The sequence below is a fragment of the Natrix helvetica genome, assembly GCF_964273705.1.
Source record: "Natrix helvetica genome assembly, chromosome: 10".
In the NCBI taxonomy this organism is placed as follows: domain Eukaryota; kingdom Metazoa; phylum Chordata; class Lepidosauria; order Squamata; family Natricidae; genus Natrix; species Natrix helvetica.
Window position 1 is genome coordinate 22,657,402 of NC_138561.1, and position 20,510 is coordinate 22,677,911.

Sequence of the window (20,510 nt, forward strand, 5' to 3'; positions counted from 1 at the left end):
CTAACTTAATTTGTTTGATTTCTATAGCCGCCCATCTTAGTAAATGACTCCGGGCAGCTTATAATTCAATTCAAACACTGAAAGGCTGCTGGTAAGAGTGCTTTACATACTACATGCTGAGTGTTACGTGTTTCTACATGCTCCATACCAATAGATGTTTGGGTCTAAAAGAGAGGGGGGAGGGGAAGATGGAGAGAGAATGAATATGCAAGGGTGCCCTTCTGAAATAAAACAGGGCTCTGGCATTTACAAGGGAGCAAGCAAAGTGCAATGTCGCCAGCAAAGAAGATACCCACCACTATGCCCTTTCATGCTGCCCCGGCTCCCTCCCTCTCTTTATTTATCTCTCTAGCTGCCCGTCTAGGCTGCCCTGCTCCCCAAAGAGGCTGGCATCATTCATCTTCCTCCGCTGCAAAGCAGGGTGGGCTGCCTCTCGCAAGCCTCTGCTACATGAGCTGCATTCAGAGCAGGTAACAGTGAGCAAACAGACGTCCCTTGTGATCTGCTGAGAAGGAGGGGAGGGGGGAAACAGGTGGCAACCGGCTAGAAGGCTAACAAGATAGATAGATAGATAGATAGATAGATAGATAGATAGATAGATAGATAGATAGATAGATATTAGATAGATAGATAGATAGATAGATAGATAGATAGATAGATAGAGATAGATGATAGATAGATAGATAGATAGATGATAGATAGATAGATAGATAGAGATAGATAGATAGATAGATAGATAGATAAGATGAACCTCTTTAAATGAGGGTCTGGTAATCTGAACAGCAATTTTCACTCCATTCTGGAGATAACAGTTTAGTTGTTTGAAGCATGTGACACAGAACGTGGGTGTGCTGTTCTTTGCAGCTGCCCTTTGTATGAACTGTGGGGAAGGGAATTCATTTTCACCAAATGTATTAGTATGTCCATCCACATGGTAGAGCAACACACAAGAAAGAAACCATCTATCATCTATTTATCTATCTATCTATCAATCATCTATCTATCTATCATCTATCTATCTATCATCTATCATCTATCTATCTATCTATCTATCTATCTATCTATCATCTATCTATCATCTATCAATCATCTATCAATCATCTATCAATCATCTATCTATCTATCTATCATCTTTCTTTCTTTCTTTCTTTCTTTCTTTCTTTCTTTCTTTCTTCTTTCTTTCTGGGAGAAGTAATACAGGCAAGACAGAAAAACTCAATTGGCTCATTCTGGCTTTCAGTTTCCTTTTAGAGACACCCTGATGAAAATTAAAGTGATGTGGACCACCAATTCTAATTGATCAACAACGTTATCACTTTCTTCTAGACCCACATTCAATCTGACCATCAGAGATCTGCTTTATTTTTTTTTTTTGAACGTTAGACAGGAGATGCTGTCAAAGCAACTGGGTTTCTCATAATTTGCATCCTTCTTCCTCTAGCACAAATATATTTAAAAGCCTTCATTAAATTTATCTGATTTCTATAAGGATTAATTCCTATTGTATCACTCAAACAATGCTAGAGTAGGTTTTTATATATAGGTTATGAGCAGCAGGACAAGTATTTTGCCAAACATCTATTGATTTACAATCATTTCTACTTGGTGTTCTTTTGTTTTTGGTACATAATATGCAAAGAATGCTAACTCCCTCTTGCCTCCTGACATCTTTGTATTCTGAGATTTTTCAGATGGGGCTACAGTTCTCTGATTCCCTAGGCTGAAGAGGACTAGGTTGGAAATGGCTCTCTTAAGCTAAAGTGAGATGGCAGCATGATGAATGAAGTCCCAGCATCTTTCATCTCAAACTGCTGGCCTACTGCATAGTGCAAAGTAGATTATTTGAAAGATGGCAGAAGGGCTTCTTCTACTTAGACTGTTACTTTCATGGGGAAAAGAAAGACAGGCCTTGCCTTGCCTAATTCATTTCTTCAGCCTGAAAGAACCTGATTTTTATACATACCTGAAAAATAAAGCACTTACAAGATGCATAAGAAAATAATATACAGAAGTAGTATACTTGTGCAAGCATAAACAATTAACAAATAAATAAATAAACAAATTCAGCACACAGATATGCAGAAGAAGATACTCAAGAAAATAATTAATTAAATTCCATGCAAGCTATTATCCATTAAAAATCGGTATGGAACTTAAAAATCTACCAGCTGACAATTAAAGGTTCTTTGGAAGTTGCCATAGTAGCTTATGCTGTAATTTGCCCACTCAATCTTCAATTCAGACTTTCAGAAAATAGCACTAACATTTTTTAAAAAAAAACTTTGCTAAGAAACAAAATCTATCCCAAAGGCTACACAAAAAAAGGAGCAGCACGTGGAACAAACAGGCCAAAGATGCAGTATTAAATTGCTCTTTTCTGATTTCTGATGTGCTACTTAGCAAAACAGAGGATATATCTGAGCTCGTAAAATAGTCAACAGATTTTTCCAGAATTTGTTTCTTTTTTAACCAAAGTACAAAGTTAAAATCTTTCCTTGCATAGAAACATATACTCCGACACCAAATTTAGTAGCTGATATTTGCTGATTGCAAATCAAGTACAGAAGGGGAGGAATATCAAGGATGTTCTACTCATCTGCCCAAATGATACATGTGAACGCATGACTAGGCAGAGTCACGGATGTCGACATTTCATCCTTAGCCAGCTAGCAACTCCCTCCCTGAGCAAGACCTTCCAAGGGCTAACTTCCAGGGAAAGCAATTATAGAACAGAATTGGGGGAGAAACCCCAGCTGCAGTCTCAGTCATTTAGTCCTCAACATTAAAACCAACCAACAAAATCCTATGAAACCTACTACTGTCCCTGGTTGGTTGGTTGGTTGGTTGGTTAGTTGGGGTAGCTGATGAACAGAAGAAATAAGACTGGTGCAGTGGGAGCCCTCCAGTGAAGTACCTGGTCCACACCCCTAAGAGAGACCAGGCAGCTCTTGGCCAAAATAATATTAATACTCACCAGAATGGAGCTAAATATACTGTTAAGAGGGTTAAAAACTACCATGTAGAAAGGCTCAATGGGGGGAAGCACCCCAAAGAGAAGGCTGACCAATGGCTGCTATTTCACAAGGCCAGTTGCCCCTAAAAGGGGGGTGAGGAAACATGCACTGATACAATTCTTTGTGGACTTAACTCCTTCCTTGCCTGTTAAGCCCTTTACATCTCAGAGAGGGGGAGCAGTGGCTTAATTTTGTATAGGCTCAGCGTGTTTAAATGGTCAGCAATATAAACATTGGCAATCTCTTCAGCTCTGAACACTCCTTAAAATAAAATAAAAAACGGACACACTTTTATTATGTTACTTAAAAAAATCCAGGTGAGAAATTTCCTAGTTAAGATTATTCAGATTTTTAGTAAAGTGCCCATATGGGAATTACAAATCAGATTTCATGTCAATATCCACAGAATCTACTAGGTATGAACTAAATACACGATGGGGGGGGGGCTGCTTGCTTGTTTGATTGTGGCAAATATGTATATATTTAAGGGAGAATCTCTTGCAAGCCAACTTTGTCTACTAAATAAATGCCTCTTCAGATGCATTCAACTTTCCTTCTAATCCTGGCCAAAGGAGTCAATGCTTGGGAAGGCAATTCTACATTCTTCCAGTAAACTTCTAGTGGAATCACATAATTAATTCATAATTGCTCTGGTTTGTGAAAGTACTTTCAAGCAAACATTGGACATTACTACTTTCCTAAGGGCAAAATGCTATTTTGTTTCATCTGCAGGTTGGGGGAATCCATTGGTAAACAACAAAATTCAGCTTCAAAGGGCTTTTCAACTGGAGAGCATTGTTCAACCTTAGAGCTGTTCTACCTCCTGTCCTAATAAAAGTAGGAGGAAGGAGTGGGGGAAGGAAGAGCAGAAAACTCAAGCTGGGAAGTAGAGATCAAAAGGACAAGCAGGAGGCACAGAAAGAGAAGCACAAAGGGTCACAGCTGAGCACCCCAAAGCAGCCATTAGAAAAGAAGGGAAAGAGGGGCAGGGAGGGCAGCCCCTTTATTGCCCTTTAACAAAGCCAGCCTCCCTACAATGAACACTGCTTTCTGCTCCGCTGGAACCAAGAAGAAGCCTCATCTGCAGCAGGGGTGGAAAGAGGGGCTGCCCAACCTCTGCAGCAGGTTATGCTGCTCCCTCTGACAGGCCGTATCAACACTCAGCAGCGGCTCGGCCTCCTCCAACCTAAACTGGAGCTAGGATTTTAGACTGGGGGTGGGGAAGAGATCTCTCTGGCCTCCTGAGCCAATGAAATTAGAAAGGGGGGGTGGGTGGATACAAGGGCTGCATTCAACCAAGTTAATGTAGCTCTTCAATCCGCTGGACTAGTAGCTGCCAGAGCTTCTGAAGGCCATTCTCTCTGCTAGAGGCACATTTTTCACTCCAGTTTCCGTTTTATAATGTTTATTTGCGCTCGTTCTTTTAAGACAAATCTAAAATTTCGCTAAGAGTTACTTAATATAGATATAAACAGTCTGCAGATGATGGGAATAAAACTGTGCTTAATATACTATTCCAGATTATCACTCTGGGATTGACCGGTACATGTAACTGCATTACAACTTTGCATTACATGCAAGACGTGTAAAAGCCAGAAAGTCCAAATGCCTCTTGAAAAAGCACTTTAGGGACAACCATGACCTGGATGACTGAGAATCTCCATAGAAATTTTAAAGTTGTTTACAGAAAATCTCAGATACATTTCTTTGGCACATGTGTAATACTGTAATCCCACATTTGTATTTTTTAAAAACAATATTCATCTACTACAAGATATACACAACACATTACCCCAAAAGAAATCTTATGCAATGCCTTAGGCTTCACTTTTCTTTTTCCAGTCTTCTTAGCTTCTGTCTAAAACATGGTAGGCTGTTAAAAGGCATGCATGTCACTGCTTGGCAATTCTAAATGTTGCTTTTCATAGGTAGTAAGAATTAATTCAGGAAATGCTGACTGGTGTCTGTTCTTGAACCATGTGACTCCTCTATCGGCTAGTAATCCGCTGCTCAAGAAGATTTTTTAGACAAAGGCAAGGGAGAATTTCCGCTGGGTCATGATCCAATTTTGGAGTTCCTCATGTAAAGACATTCATCTTGCCCCTAAAATCTTACACGGCAATGATTCAAAAATCTGCTGAATATGAAATAAATAAAAGGGTTAAAATAGGTAGACTCTAACCTCCAATACTATTCTGAAATTAGTAAAAATAACAACTGGCTGCATTTATTTGATTTTGCGGCTCTATTCTCAAACCTAACATTGGTTTACCACTAGTCTTGGTTGAAAGTAATTATTTATGTGCAAAGAAAAAGCTGGTGCAATTAATAAAACATCTTTCTGTATAAAGGCTTTAATGCAAGAGTATTCAAAATGGCTTTGCTGCTGTTGGAAGAAAACCTACGATTTGAAAAACAGGCAAAACTGGCAGCAATATAAATCTTCCTTTTAAACATTAGTAATGGATTTGTTCTGCAAAGACTCCAACCTTTGACATATGACCTTAACTTGGATTATAGCAACTACTACAGTGGTCTTCACCACTCTTCATATCCATGTTAATTAGCCTTGTTATTCAAAGAGGTATAAGTGACTTACATTTATTATAAGAATTGTAATACTGTACAAGTTTACCTATGTGCAACTTTCAATCACCCCTTCCCACCTAAAGCTTTGTCCTCATAACCTTCAAAGGAATTTCCCTCAGTGTCCGCTCACTTTTCTTAAATAATACTGAACTATTTCTGCTATTCCTCTGTAAATCTCATAGGAATAAAAAGCATGATCTTGACATACTCTTGGTGCACCTTGATGTAGTAAGCAGGTCAACATCTTGTTCCTTATTTTCCCCCCCAAGGGAACCATCCAACAGGAATAAAAGGAGCAGCCCTCTCTTGTCTGGTCAAGAGAAGGTGATGCTGCTCCAGCCAGAGCACCAAAGGTGGACAACTTAGCCAGCCCCTGGTCTCCAGAACTGATTGGTTGGCAGCAAGAAAACTCATCTTCTTCAGCTTTACAGCCCTGATGCTTACACCTTTAATTTAAAAATACCAGCCAGAAGAAGTTATTATTTTCACCAGTAACAGATTCTGAAAGGTTTTGAAAAGGTTTGGGGGTTTAACTGTACTCATGGCATGACAGACCCCCTTGTTCACAGAGAAGACGAAGGATCCCCCCTAAAGAGGAAATGGTGGTTTGCTAAAAGAGACGAGGGCCAGAAAAGGAATTAAATATGTGACTATTTCTAACATAAATCACAGGGTTGGTTTTTTTAAGGTTTCTTCTGCTTGCAGATCTATTGCAACATCCACATTATTCCCTACCAGTGAAAAGAAATCTCTATAGTATCACTTTCTGATAATGGATTTTGTGACTGCAAATAAAATCTTGCTCTCAGATCACCATCCAGTACACACGCAGCTGAGAAGAGCAGCCTTCCTCCTACTACTTTCAATAATCTGTTATTCTCCAAAATGTCAAAACATGCAACATCGGAATCAGGGTACCGGTATCTACAAATTACTTTTCTTCCTCTAAGAAACCACATTCAAGGCCTATTTGGGGGAACAATTTCAAAATTCTAATTTTAAAATTAGAATCAATATGTATCAAATATGAAAAATAGCCAATGCTCCCTCAAAATTAACGAGTCCATAGTTAACAACTAGAAAGTGTTTCAATAATTGACATTTATGCAAAAGCAAGAAAATAGTTCTCTAATACTCTTTGTATCAGTTTAGTTTATTTCTCAGACTGGCTTTCATTTTTGCTTCCAGGTGTTGCACAGAATAAGGTTGCAGCATTTTCACTTCTCCCCCTTCTGCTGATTCTTCCCTACTTTCCTCTTGCTAAGCACCTACTCCCAAGCCCACCCTTCCTTTCCCACCTACCTGATCATTTCACACATTCTGAGGCTATTACTGTTTGTGCACATCTGCTCCTAGATCACAATATACCATAGAGTGCAGACAGTGCTAACCTTGAGGTGACAAACAGCAGCCAGCATGCATCGTGATGATGATTCCACATCCTGCTGATGCTGCAAGTGATGCAACTTAGAAAAGAGCTCTCACAATGTCCGCTGCGGCTGCCACACCAAAAGATTTCAACCTTTGACTGATATAGTAAAACTGTCCAAAACAACACACCTGATTTTCAGCAGTTTCAGCAAAAGCATTGTCCATTGTTTTCCAAGATTCTTCCCCCTTCCCCTGCCCCCAAAATTTTATAATATCTTACTAAATGCAAGCCGATTCTTGGCAAGGAAAGGGTTCTTGCCAAGGTCTCCTAGCAGCCATAAAGATCACACCCAGTCCCAGGGAAGGGCTCCATTTCACTTCTCCTGCAGCCAGCAGAAAGACCCCAGATGGAGCTGCCTTCCCTGCAAAGCGGATAAGGGCCATCTCTGGAAACCGAAGGGGCGTCTCTCGCCTGGTAACAATGCTATGAGGAAGCTGAAGAGACCGCTTTCTCAGCAGAGCCCAGGGTGGCCTCGTCATCCGTGTCCTCTGCTATATGTTCACCTATGTTTGGATTACAATTTCCATCACTGACAGACGTGGACATTTGGTGATGAAATCGTAGCGCTGGGCATCTGGACGGTGCCAGGTGAGGGAAGACAGCTGGACCATAGGGAAACCCTGAGAATTGTGGTTAGGGCTAAGGCTCTGACTTTAATTTACCTTGATTAAAATGTAAAAAAATCTAGCATTTCATGGCTATGTATTAACTGACTGATGTGAAGATGCAGTTTTCACCTTGCCTTTTAATATTCACGTTTTCTTTAGCAATTTTCTGTATATCACTAACACGTTAAATAAAGCAGAACAAATGAGGTCATCCTTACCATATGAAATCTTAGTGCCGCAGCAATTTCATACCATCCGCTGTATCCCATTTGGGAGAAATGAGACATACTTTATTTCAGCTAATTGTTAAATCAGACTTTTCTCCATTCCTGCAATGCAAACAAACCTATAAGACCACACTTAAGTTATCTAAACCTGAGCAGCTCTCTCATTATGCGGGCTGCAACGTGAATTAACACATGTAAAAAGAAGCTCACCAATTTAATTTTGTTCTTAATTGCAGAAAAATCACATTCCAGAGAACTATATGCTTAATAAGGCAATAGCTCAAAGGTACAACCAGATATTTTTTAAACTTTTCCTTGAAAACCTCTCTCTCTCTCCCCCTCTCTCTCTCCAATTTGCCCCCTTTTCAAAAAGAATCCAAACCTTGCATACTGTTAAAACATAGCACTCCAGCCCTCACACTGAAAATCTATACTAGAAGAGAAAATGAATGCAAAAGAGAAGAATCTGTAGGTGAGTTCTCCACCAACCTGCATGCAAATTAGATTTGCACATATCTGTTCATTTTGCACATTGCTTGGTTTCAGCTAGTCATGATAACATGGCACTTAAAACTGCTATTTTCTAAGCACCAGACTCAATTATATTCTCACAGCCATTTTAGAGTTTGGTATTTCAGTTCTGAATTTTGAATGCCTGTATTTTTTAGGACCATGTCTTGAATATTGTTGTGCCACTTAATGTTGCTTCTTTGATTTATCTTATTCTTGTGATCCACTAGTACAATTCAATTATTTGGATAAATTAAACTACAAAATATGAAACAGTCCTGCCAATAGACAGGACATCCAACTGAGCCCTCAGGAAGGTATAATCTGAGTTTTCTCTGAATTTCAATATTCCCACAATCTTGAACAAAACTCACAATAAACAATACAAACTTGTCACATTCATTCACAAGAAGATTATGAATGCCTGCCACAAAATTTTCTGAACCAATTTCTATTTCCTCAAGGAAAAAATGATATAGTTCTTTTGCTATCTAAAACTGGGGTACAGTAACTAGTTTAGTCTTACTCTAACCTCCCATGGGATAGACAGATTCCACAGCCACAAAAATGATCTAAATTGGCATATAATTTTAAAACATATGATCAATTTAACAGCCGAATAGGGCAAATGCCCACTATTCCCAGTTGTCTGCTAAAATGCAATACTGTGCCATTTCCATTTATTTTTATTTCTGCAAAATCATATCATAATAAAAATGATTAAACCAATCCAGATGTGATGTGTATTCATTTATGATATTTGAGTAATGATATCATTGCACAAATCACAATGGATGTTGTACAAGTTAGATAAATGGCTCTAACTGCTTTCTGCTTACTGGTTTGTCTGTTAATCAAGGATGACCAGATGGAACTTTAGACTACTGCAATTTGCCTCTGCTAAATGTGCATCTATTAAATCAAGGTTTTACATGTATTTATAATCCAAATCTATTTGATTCTTCCAAGGGTTGAAAATAACTAGCGAAGAAGAGGCAACTTCTCCTTAGAGGCTAATTTCAGAAAAAAATATACGTGTTTATTACAGTTACTGAGAAATAATAGATAATAAGAAAGGTCCACTTCAATTATTGAGAACCGAATTGCTGTTAATATTGAAACATGGTTCAAGGGATTTGAATTGGGTTTGAGTTACACATAGGATATATTCTTTGAGCAATGCTAATCCTTTGTTGTCTTTTAAAATTTCAAAAGTCTGTTCTGTTTTTTAGAAAGCTGTATCACCACTGCCAGATGTGGGGGGGAAATTCCCCAAATGCAGACTTCCTGAGCAGTACAGGAAAAAAGGTCAGGGTTACCTTACCTCTCATGCATAAATTTTAAAAAACACCATGGCTATTTTTAATCTCTTTTAACATTCACATGTGCTCCTTAAAGAACACAAACGGATTATTTTCTAGTTCATATATTTCAACAAACAGATGTAGCTCACAAATATACAGTAAAATAATATTTTTAAGGTTTCAGAAACCTAAAAACAGGCGCATGTAATTCCTTTGACTGAACTTCACAACATTCATGTCACTGAGAGGAGCAGAGTCTCAGCTAGCAAGCTGCCTTTGCTATCACTTCTGCAACGTGTCCTCCAAGGAGTCTGCATAAAGGATGCCAATGATCAGAAACATCCAACCACTCTGAATCTGCTGCATAATCGGCAGACTCTCATATTTAACATTTTCCAATTCCAGGTGTTATTTGCAAGTCAACTTACAGATTAACTTCCCCCATTTTCCTGAAGCATGAAGCCATCCAGGAAGATCTCCTGCTGTGTGACTTACTACAGAAAGAACGGCAGGTTTGGCACTGAGAAATGCCATAAATTTGTATAATACCAGGCCTAAACAGCCATCATGCAAATACAGATCAGACAGATTTCATTTCTCTTTTGAAGTCCAGTAAATAGCATTCTGAAATCCAGGCTAGCTAGCATTAGGTAATTAGGTTCACATTATGAGCACTTTATAGCTTATGCCAGAAAATGGTAATTCCTAACCAGGATGCAAAGCTGCTGCTGGTATATGGGCTAATGAACTTGGCCACTGACTAACATTGATCTAACATACAAAATGGACATCTTTTAACATGAGAAAACATCTGCTTGTATTTTAGTTCCAAACCCCCTTCAACTGACAATCTAGATGAACAGTAAATCTATGACCCCTTTCCTTCTTTAGGCTAAGGTTTGGTATTATTCCCAGAAAGAGATGCACTGCCTGAGGAGGAGAGGAGAGAGGGGAGTGACCAGAGCACTCTGGGTTCTAGCAGACTTTGTGCTCAGCTGGCTGGGTTAAGAAGGTCCTCTCCCAAATGGGCTGCTTGCAAGAGGTGTGCTTCTGACAGCTGCTGATTGCCCACTGCAGATGACTGAATGATTGTTTCCTGGTAGGAAGAGATGGCCCTTTCTAGGGAGCAGGCTCACTGAAGGAGCATTGATGAATTTGCCAGTAGGGCTGGCTGAGCAGCAGAATTCAGGGGCAAAGGCCTAACAAATTTGCTAAAACTAACCTAAAAATTTGAGAAAGCAACTACAAGAAATAAAAGTCTTCTACCGGTGGCATTTTCAGAAATGAGAGAGACTAAAGGGTATCAACCGACAGCCATGAGGTGCAATGCGTGTGGCATGGCTGTATTTTTCCCCTCACTCCTTTTGCAAGACCCCTGGAAGAGTTGAAGGACCACGTTAGTGACAGATCGCTCTGAAGATCTATCTAGGTGGTCAACTAAGAGTCAACAATAATTCAATATTCCCCCATCAACCTCATCTTGAAAGTGCAGGTTTGTGGCAGTGCTTGAAGGAAAAGTACAAATAATACAGTATTAAATGCTACACTTAATTCCTGAGAGCAGGCAAAGATTTAGTAGAGATGGTGGAACAGTAAATACAGAATGGGATCAAGCAAAGCAGCAAGTCCAGGAGATGAATGTGAAAATTAGAAAAATAATATGCAAAATATTCTGGACTACTGAAACTGAGAAATAATTTTTAGGTTCATGAAAAAAAAGGGGGGGGGACAGAAAGACCGTCGTCTTACCTGAACGGACATTCTTGTGCACTGCGGGAGAATCAAAGCATGGGTTATCTTCTGTCTATTTGGCCAGAGACTGAGAAGTAAAAGGTTTGACCACGCCTCTCCTCCTCGTCTGAGCCCAATTTCTCGACGAAGGTGTGGACTTTCAGAAGACGCGTTGTCTCCGATGAAATCGACCACCTCCTGACGCTGCATCAGAAGGCCACTGGGTAGGGTTGGATTCTCCCACAGCGCACAGAGAACACCCATTCAGGTTAGACAACGGTCTTTCTCCTGTTCGCTGCTTGGAGAATCCAAGCATGGGACATATCCAAGTTGAATGTCTCAAGGGAGGGAAACAGGCTGGTCCAGGGTCCCATCATCAGCATGAGCCCCTTGTAGCACACGTCTCCCGGATGAAGCCTCAGCTAATATGTCCAATCTGTAATTCCTGACGAAGGGCGATGGAGAGGCCCAGCTCACTGCCCTGCACATCTCATTGATTGTCATCCAAGCGGCCGTAGTGGCTGCACCTCTGGTTCAATGGGCCGTAATGCGGCCTGGCACGGGCCTGGCTTGATGATCGTAGGCTATTGCAATGCAGGCTCACAACCAGTGAGCTAAGGTGGGTGGTGTTACCTTCTTCCCTATGGATGTCGGCTGAAAGGAGAGATTCTGTCTGTCTGAAGGAGGTAGTTCTCGAGCCTTAAAAGGCCTGAAAAGCCTTGAGTGGCTTGCTAGCAATTTGGTGCTCCTCTGAGGTGCAAAATCGTTGTCAGCGCTCCCGCCGAGCTGCTGGGAAGCAGACTGATTGTGCATGAGCCTCAGCGGTCGAACAACAAACGTTGCCCTGGCAGGGCGATGAAAGAGCCCCTGCCACAAGGAAGACTGCCTACTTTGCAAGTTTTGAAGCTGTTTAGAAAATTCCAAGCATGGAAAATCGAATTCACAGGTCTCTCTAGTCAGACTGAGAAAAAAAAGAACTGGGCTCAGCAGAGAGGAAGAGGTCTGGCCAAAGCTTTTACTTCTTAGTCTCTGGCCAAATAGACAGAAGATTACCCATGCTTGCATTCTCCAAGCAGCGCACAGAAGAAATACAGAGCCACTGCAAAATTAGAAACAAAATTTCTGAGGAACAAAGGTTCTGTATCTTGCAAAAGAAGATTCATAGTAGCGAGTGACACACTACAACAAGAAACAGAAATCAGTCAAGAGCATCTATAAGCAACGTAACAGAACAAGTTCACAAGATTTATCAAATCCAATTATAATGAACTATATTTGCTGAGCCACACAGGAAAAAAGGGTGGTCAAGTCCTAAGGAATTCAAATGGGCTCGGATAGGTTTGCTCATGTCCTTGCCCAGTCAGTGTGGGTGAGAGGCAAGCCACTTGTATATCAACAGAGAGCAAGCCCCCCTCCCTCCTAGCCCCGGTGTTACTTAGCTGGGTAATGAATCACCTGCAAGAAACCAGCCAAGCTCAGAGAGGACCCCACAGTTCAACCCTGAGCTACAAAGATTCTCTTCCATTGGTGAATAAGGGATGCAGAAAGGGACCTTGGGGCCCAACCGTATGAGGAGCATTCATTCACAGAATGAGAGAGTTGGAAGCAACCAATGAGGCTGACTCACTGCTCCTGACAGGGTGATCCAGCAGAGCATCTGACAGTTGGCCATCCAATCTCTCCCCCTAGTTGTTATTTATGTAGGCTAAGCAAACACAGGCCTTTAATTCTTCCCCAGATTGGCTTCCACACCCCTCATCTTGGTAGCTGTATTCTGAACCTGCTCTAATTTGTCACTTTTAATTGTGGTGCCAAATCGGGATGTAGCAGCATTCCCAACAGGAGGAACAATGACTGAATTGTGCAATCTGGATTCAATTCTCCAGTTAAGGAACTCCAAGGCAGCATTTCTGTTTTGAGTAGCTGCATCACACTGCTGACTAAAGTTTAATGTGTGTTCACTAAGAACAGTCAGATCTTTTTCATTTCTACTACCATGCCAGGTTTCCGTCAGCCGTACAGTTTTCCTACTCGAGATGCAAAACTTGTACCTTTTCCCTCTTACATGCCATCCTATCCACTTCAACCACTGCTCAAAGCTGCCCCTACTTTTGTTCCCCCTGCTGATGTCTAAAATGTCCCCTCCTCTCTTTTCCATCCAAATAATAGTCTTGAACAGCACAAGGCCCAGGATGAGATGAATGGCTGCTTTGAATTCCCTAGAGATTCTCCTCTCCCCATTTTTATAACAGGCATAACATTTGTTCCCAGCAGTCCTTTAGCACTTCACCCAAGATCTCACAAAAATATTAGGGATTTCTTACACCCCAGAATATTACTCATCAGGATTTGGAGAGATTTAAAGTAAACAGATATTGTTTAACCAAGCCGCTATCAATTAGCATCAATCCTAGCTCTATATAATTTCTTGTTAGCACACATACTTGTTGCTTGATTACTTCTTTCCTCATCCTGTGTCTTTTTTATGTTTGATTCTTTGCTAAACTTTCTGTGCTGCTAAATTGCTTTGTTGTGCTGGCTTTTTGTTTTTGGTTTGTTTTCTGACTGGAATTGTTTGCATTGGTGCTTTCAATATCTCATATTTAGCGAGTCTTACTTTGAGCTCCTTTTCTCATTAGCTTCTTCTGCTAATGACGCAAAGTTGAGTGAGACAGCCAATATTCTAGCAGGCAGAAATTAAAATTCAAAATGATCCTTAGACAAAGGGGCTGTAAATAAGAGTACGGGGGCTGTGCACTGCTTTAGATTCTGAAAAGCTGCTTTCTAGCACCCAGCAGCCGCAGCAGCAGCCCTCTGATCCTGGAAAAGGGCCCTGGCCTACCAGCCGATCTGCCAGTAACTATTTTGAATTGAATCTGAAGCATTATACAACCTTGCGATAAACGACAGCTATACATACTGACATATGTATATATTATTTAGCAGAGAGTAAGTGGCCTCTCTATCTCTAAGCAAGCAGAGGCAAGTGGTTGTTTTTCTGGAAGGCATTTTCTATCAACATTCTGGCTGAAACAACTTATTACAAGTTCTAGATTTAAATCACTATTGTTCAGATAGTCCCTCTGAGAAGTTGTACATCTCCCACCAAATCATGAATGTATATAGATAGCACTACATTAAAAGCCTCAGAGGCATATCTGAATTCACTATCAACCTTAGTTTTATTTATATAATTGTTTAAGCAGGGTAGTTTTCAGAGGGGGGGGGAATTCTTCTTCCTTTAAAAATTACTGCTACGGTGTTAAGTTTTTAGTCTATTTCAGACTAAATATGTGAATTAAAATCGAATTCAGGAAGAGGTAAATTCATTCCACGCATGCATCAAAACACCCAAAGCCTCTTGTTCAGTTTGGGTCAGGCTGCCCAAATCAGCTCTGCCACACACAGGTAAGGGGTGCAAACCCCTCAGATCAAGGTTGCTGAAATATCCACCGTTTTCCCCAGATGCTCAGGGTTGGAACAGCTTCAGACTGTTGTGATACAGTGTTGTGTAATCAAAGTTCACAGAGACTTCAGCTCAACTAAAAGAAAGGTTCCTTCTGCATAATATAAATAAAATAAGCTGGGTTTCTTTTAACTAAATAAACAATTGACAGGACCTTAAATAAATCAAAATAATTAGAATGGCTTTAAGCACTGAAAAACAGGTAGAATATTGCTATATTCAAGATCCACATTTCCTTCATGAATGAAATGGTTTTCCTCAGACTTTCAACTGGAAACACTACAGCAATTATACATGGCAAAATTAGCCAATTGAACATCTCTATGCCAAATTAACAATTTAAAAGTTTTAAAATGCTGATAAATATTAGTAATGTTTTCTATACTAGGTCAGTTAGGTGCACATATGCAGGCATGCCCGCACACAAGTTTTATTTAATACAATGGAAAAGACATTTTACAGCTGTAAGCTTGAAAGAGAAGACTATAATTACAATTCTGAGCATGAAATAAGCTACCCTCATACAAGCCTAAACTATCTCTGTTTTCCCCAGCTGTAACGAATCAAACAAGTCAAGAGTTAAGTAACAACAGAAAGCTGGGAACAGTCATTCCTGGTGCTTCCAACCTAATAATTGTGTAGCACCTGGATCCGCAAAGGATGCCCAGGACTGTAACAGCTTCAGATGTTCAGGGGATGTGGCTGAGTGAGGCTTTGATCTCCATGGAACCCAGGACCTCAGACAATGCATCTGTGTGTGTTGGATGTGTTAGGGATCAGAGTGTGGACCTGAGGGGATTTACAAAAGCTAGCATTAAACTGCAGCTGGAAGGGAAGAAAACCAACCCTCTTCAAACTGCAGGACTGAGCGAAACACGCTGGGAATGTGTTGCCTTTTATCTATTTGTTAAAATATCAAAAGAATAATATATGCACTCTTCGCTTTTCAGAAGAAATTCTAATATATTGTAAAATCTATAGCTAACCCAAAGCACATTGCACTGTAATGAATTTCCTACCTCAGAATTCAAGTCACAAATGATTTTTTTTACTACCTATTATTCTTGGTAGTTACCCTCCAAAAATATATATGGCTGTTCTGAGCTGACAGTTACTGCTTGATCAAGAGATTGAGGCCATAGTTAGAGTGCTTCAGCTCGTGTGCCCATTTTACCCTCCTATGCCACAACACTTTGGGCACATAATCCACTCCCGAATCACCTCACAGGTGGGCATGCAGTACACAAATGAAATAAAGCCAACATCCATAAATATAACAGTACATACAAGTGCTTTTTTTTGTGTTTTTTTTACACAGCCCATCTCACCTGCTTAACTCTGGGCAATTTACAAATAAAACCACACAACGACACAGTTAGAAAACAATGAAAAACAGATTTAAAACAAAATTAAGAATTAAACAATCAAAAGATTCTGAAAGAGCACCTTCAAGCTGCCACCAACCTCCAGGACTGCAGGCCACTCCTAGACCCCCCATGTAAGTTGGCAGAGCCAGGTCTTGGCACTCTTCTGGAAGGCAGGAAGAGTGGGACCCTGCCTCACATGAGTGGGCATGATGTTCCGGAGTGCAGGGTCAACAGCAGAGGAGGGTCTCTTCCTAGACCCCACCAGTCAAAATCCTTTAACCCTCAGGGTCCACAGCATACCTTCCCTGACTGGCCAGTGGGATGTGTGGATTGATGAAATAGGATATGGCACCAGGGCAGATCAATACCACTTTGGCAAGTATGAATATGCTCATTTTGAGAGCCGACCTGATCTCCGGGTCAAGTCAAGGAGGCTTGGGCTAGGAAAGAGGCCTCATTGGCAGCTATCCTTCCATCATGGAATACGCTCCCCAGTAGGCAGCTCCCTGAGATAATCAGCCCTTTACCGTGATACTTTGTAAGGAATGAGCTGTTCTCTTCTGGTTTGCTTACATTCTACTTAGGGTGGGTTCATGTAAATATGAGTAAGTACAATCTTGTGGATTCCTTCTTGCCCTGCTTCTTGGCTGAAAAGGTTCCATAGCAGATTACACAGTAGAGTAATAATCATCAGTAATTATCATCAGCAATAAGACACTCCATGCCCAGACAGGTATAGTCTAAAAGACACAAACAGAATTGTGGAGGCATGCAAAACTTTCAAGCACAAAATACTGTTTCATTTTGAAACTGACTGTTTCAAACCTTCTGCAGGAACTTCAAGTTCAAAATTGTTATATTTATATTGTATATGTTTCGTTTTTACTTATTGTTTGTATTGATTCTTGTTTGCTGCCCAACGAGATGAGCTGGGAAACCATACAACTTTGAGAAATGAATGAATGAATGAAACTTCCAGGATAATCAAAACAGACACTTAGGAATTCAACACAACTGAAAACCTCTGAAAAGAATTTTCATAATCTTAGTAACAGCCTATGATTCAGCTAGTAGGTTCTTTTTCTCTTCATTCTTTTCAGATAGTGGCACTTTCAACAATCTTTTGAACTAAGTTCCTTTGCTAAGTTTCTTTATAAGAATTAATACAATAATGTAATTACTACATAAACTCGCCTGATATCTCCTCCCTGCTCAGGAACATTTATGGCATTTTATATACTTAAGGACTAGTGTATGGACAATTATGCAATAATCATAACAAAAATGTTCTTTGGCATGTGAAATTTATACTAGGCAACACAAGCACCATTATTTTTGTATAAACTTTAGTCATTCGATTCTAATCTTGATTGTCCTGAGAAGAACTATGAATATCTACATCCAGTGTCCTATACTATCTGCTTTTTGGTCAGGGTACTACTAATCTCATTGGGTCCTATCCACTGCTACATTGAGTAAACTGTCATATAATCCCAAACCCTGTTCAGAGAGACATGGAAGTGTCCACCTATATGTTAAAATATTCATGACTGGGAGAGACATCGGAACAAGGTCAGGCGATGAATAGGCACAGCAACTAAGTCAGCCAATGGGAGCTTAAACAGATCTGAATCTATACAAAGAATTGAAACAGAAACTAAAGCAGTCTGCTGCTCTGAGAAGTAAACTAGCAGTCTATCTGGGCTTGTCTACTGATATGAAACTAACTGCTTGTGTTTGCCTGTAACTCTCCTGCCTTGTGTTTCCTCGGAAGAAACACCTGTTGGTATTGTACATTTATTCATCTATTCTTATGTATATAAAAAGTTAATTAATCCAGCTGAATCAGTTTGTGTGTGCCATTGCTTGTTTATGGTTGGACATTTCTAAATTGTTTAAACATGAACAGCTTTCAAATCAGCCTTTAAGAAACCCAATTTTCCTTCTAACCTATAAACAGGCTTGCATGTGCCAAAATATTGGCTGCTTGTAAGTTTCATACTTTGCGTTTGCTAATTCTGCTACAGACATGTTTGGGCCTGTGAACAAGAAGTTTCAATCATGCTACATTTTACAGAGCTTTACTGGCAAATTCTTCATTGTTATTACATCCATTACTGAACAACCTTCTGATTTTATCTATCTAGTTGTCCTTCTTAGATTAACAAACTGAACTTTCAGACAAAACCGAAGGAAAGGCTTGTGAAGGCTGATACAAGGAGCAGCACCCATGAGATCAGCCACTTCCATTAACAACATTGGGTTTGCACTAGAGGGGCCACACTGGGTCTGAAGAAAAATCCAAACGCCACAATCTCTTAATGTGAGACATGCAAACTGTTTTGAAGTGTATATTATGTGATGCTATGCTTTGCTGTATTTACAATTGCAAGTACCTGAAAATGAGTAAATATTTTTAAATGTTTTAAATAAAATCCTATACCTAAATAGTACTATATAAAAACAAGTATTACAGTGAAGATCATTTTATCGCCTGTATGAGCTCACAAATCAATCACAATATGATAAAAAATACAGATGCTTCTAGACTGTCAATGCAGACAATTCTTTAAATTGCTAGGCAAACTAGCCCAGTGCTAAAAATGTCAGCTTAAAACCAGAGAATCATACCCAGCGAGGAAGCCTGAGACTGGCCCTATGGAGCAGTCACAGGGCTGTTGTGAGGACAGAACAGGCCTGTGTTTGACCTTGAACTACTTGGAGGAAATTCCAAGTAAATGAAACAAATGTACATTAGCAGATCCAAGCTTAACTTTATGTACTGGTAGCCCATTTTTGTCAATAATGTTTACAGGTTCAATTATCTCTCTAAAAATGTGACAATGTTACATTTGATTTAAAAATCAATAAATGTGAGTAGCTAGGAAAAAAGGGTGTTGGTACTTACCTGATACGCCTCTTCTCATAGTGGGGGAGGAGTATTCAGGATGGGTTGACCTTGTCCTCTCTTGATTGGACTGAGTCAGATAAGCTCTTTGTGGCCACACTCTGGTCACAAGGTATTGGCCAATAACCACCCAGTTATTGGCGAAGAACTTTATCCGACTCGCTGTGTCATCCATTCTAGACTTTATTTTGGTTTCAAACTTTTTATTTATTGCTTTAACAAAACAGTTCAACAACCAACATGACGAACTCACTACATAACCCTATCAGGGAGGGGCTGGATACTCCTCCCCCACTATGAGAAGAGGCATATCAGGTAAGTTCCAATGCCCTTTCTCCATAGTGAGGGGAGGAGTATCCAGGAAGGGTACCCGTGCACCGTGGGCAGTTTAAGATTGGAGGCCCCCCTTGAGGAACCTCCTGACCATGGGGTGGTGAGTCAGTGTCTGAGATCTACCGCACAGGAGTACCAATGAGATGGCCGAGACCTGTGTCCTAATCGTGTTGGGAGCCAACCCCCTGTCCAACCCCACCTGAAGGAAGTCAGAATTTGTGCCACTGTGGATCGTGGCCTCTGGAGATGCACCATGTTGCACTTCATGGAGAGTCTTTGAGCTGCCTGGATGTCTGTATGACCCTGGGGGAGAAGTGGTCTTCCCTCAGAATGCTCCACTCAAGTGCCAAGTGGTCAACTGGAGCCACAGAGGTCTGAGTGTTCCAGCAATCCCTGACTGAGGGAGATCCTCTCCTGGGGGATCCTCCAGGGCCTGTCCACCGAGAGGGATTGGAGATTGGCAAACCAAGATCTTTGGGACCAGTGTGGGGCAATCAGCATCACTTCCGCCCCCTCCTGTAAGATCTTCCATATGACCCTGGGGATCAGGGGTAAGGGTGGATAGGCATAGAGGAGCCCCCGAGGTCATGGGCAGCAGAGAGCGTCTATCCCCTCCGCCCCCCGTGTCCGGCACCTGGAATAAAACCTCAGGAGCTGGGCGTTGAGAGGAGTGGCGAAGAGGTCAACCTCTGGGCATCCAAAGCGCTTTGTCACCTCCTCGAAGATTGCTGGCTGCAGCTTCCACTCCGAATTGTCCACCTCGCAGGTACCTCTCGGCCCAATGCCCCAGTTTCTTGGCCTCCAGCATGAGGGACTTTGATTTGCCCCCCCCCCTCCTGTCTGTTTATGTGCGCTTTGGTGGTGATGTTGTCCGTGATGTTGTCCATGTTGTCCTCTGGTGATTGCTCAGGCAGTATGGAGGCAATTGCGACCACGTTTGCAGCAAGTCTTATTTCTTTAAGTTTCTTCAGGAACTCAGGATGAACACAGCTGTCCGTTGATGGACTGGGTTGATAACTGG

General features: G+C 40.9%; 1 protein-coding gene across 7 annotated transcripts in view; it reads right to left on the reverse strand.

Moving 5' to 3' along the window:
* ANKRD11 (ankyrin repeat domain containing 11) overlaps positions 1-20,510 on the reverse strand; it is a 116,341-nt gene that overhangs the window by 71,540 nt on the left and 24,291 nt on the right. Inside the window, exon 1 of one of the 7 annotated variants that reach the window (XM_081963080.1) lies at positions 7,862-7,881. The exons of the other annotated variants lie outside the window; for them this stretch is intronic. The gene's annotated coding sequence lies outside the window, so the exon portion shown is untranslated. Of the gene's footprint in view, positions 1-7,861; positions 7,882-20,510 lie in introns of those variants that run through there. 7 annotated transcript variants of the gene reach the window in all.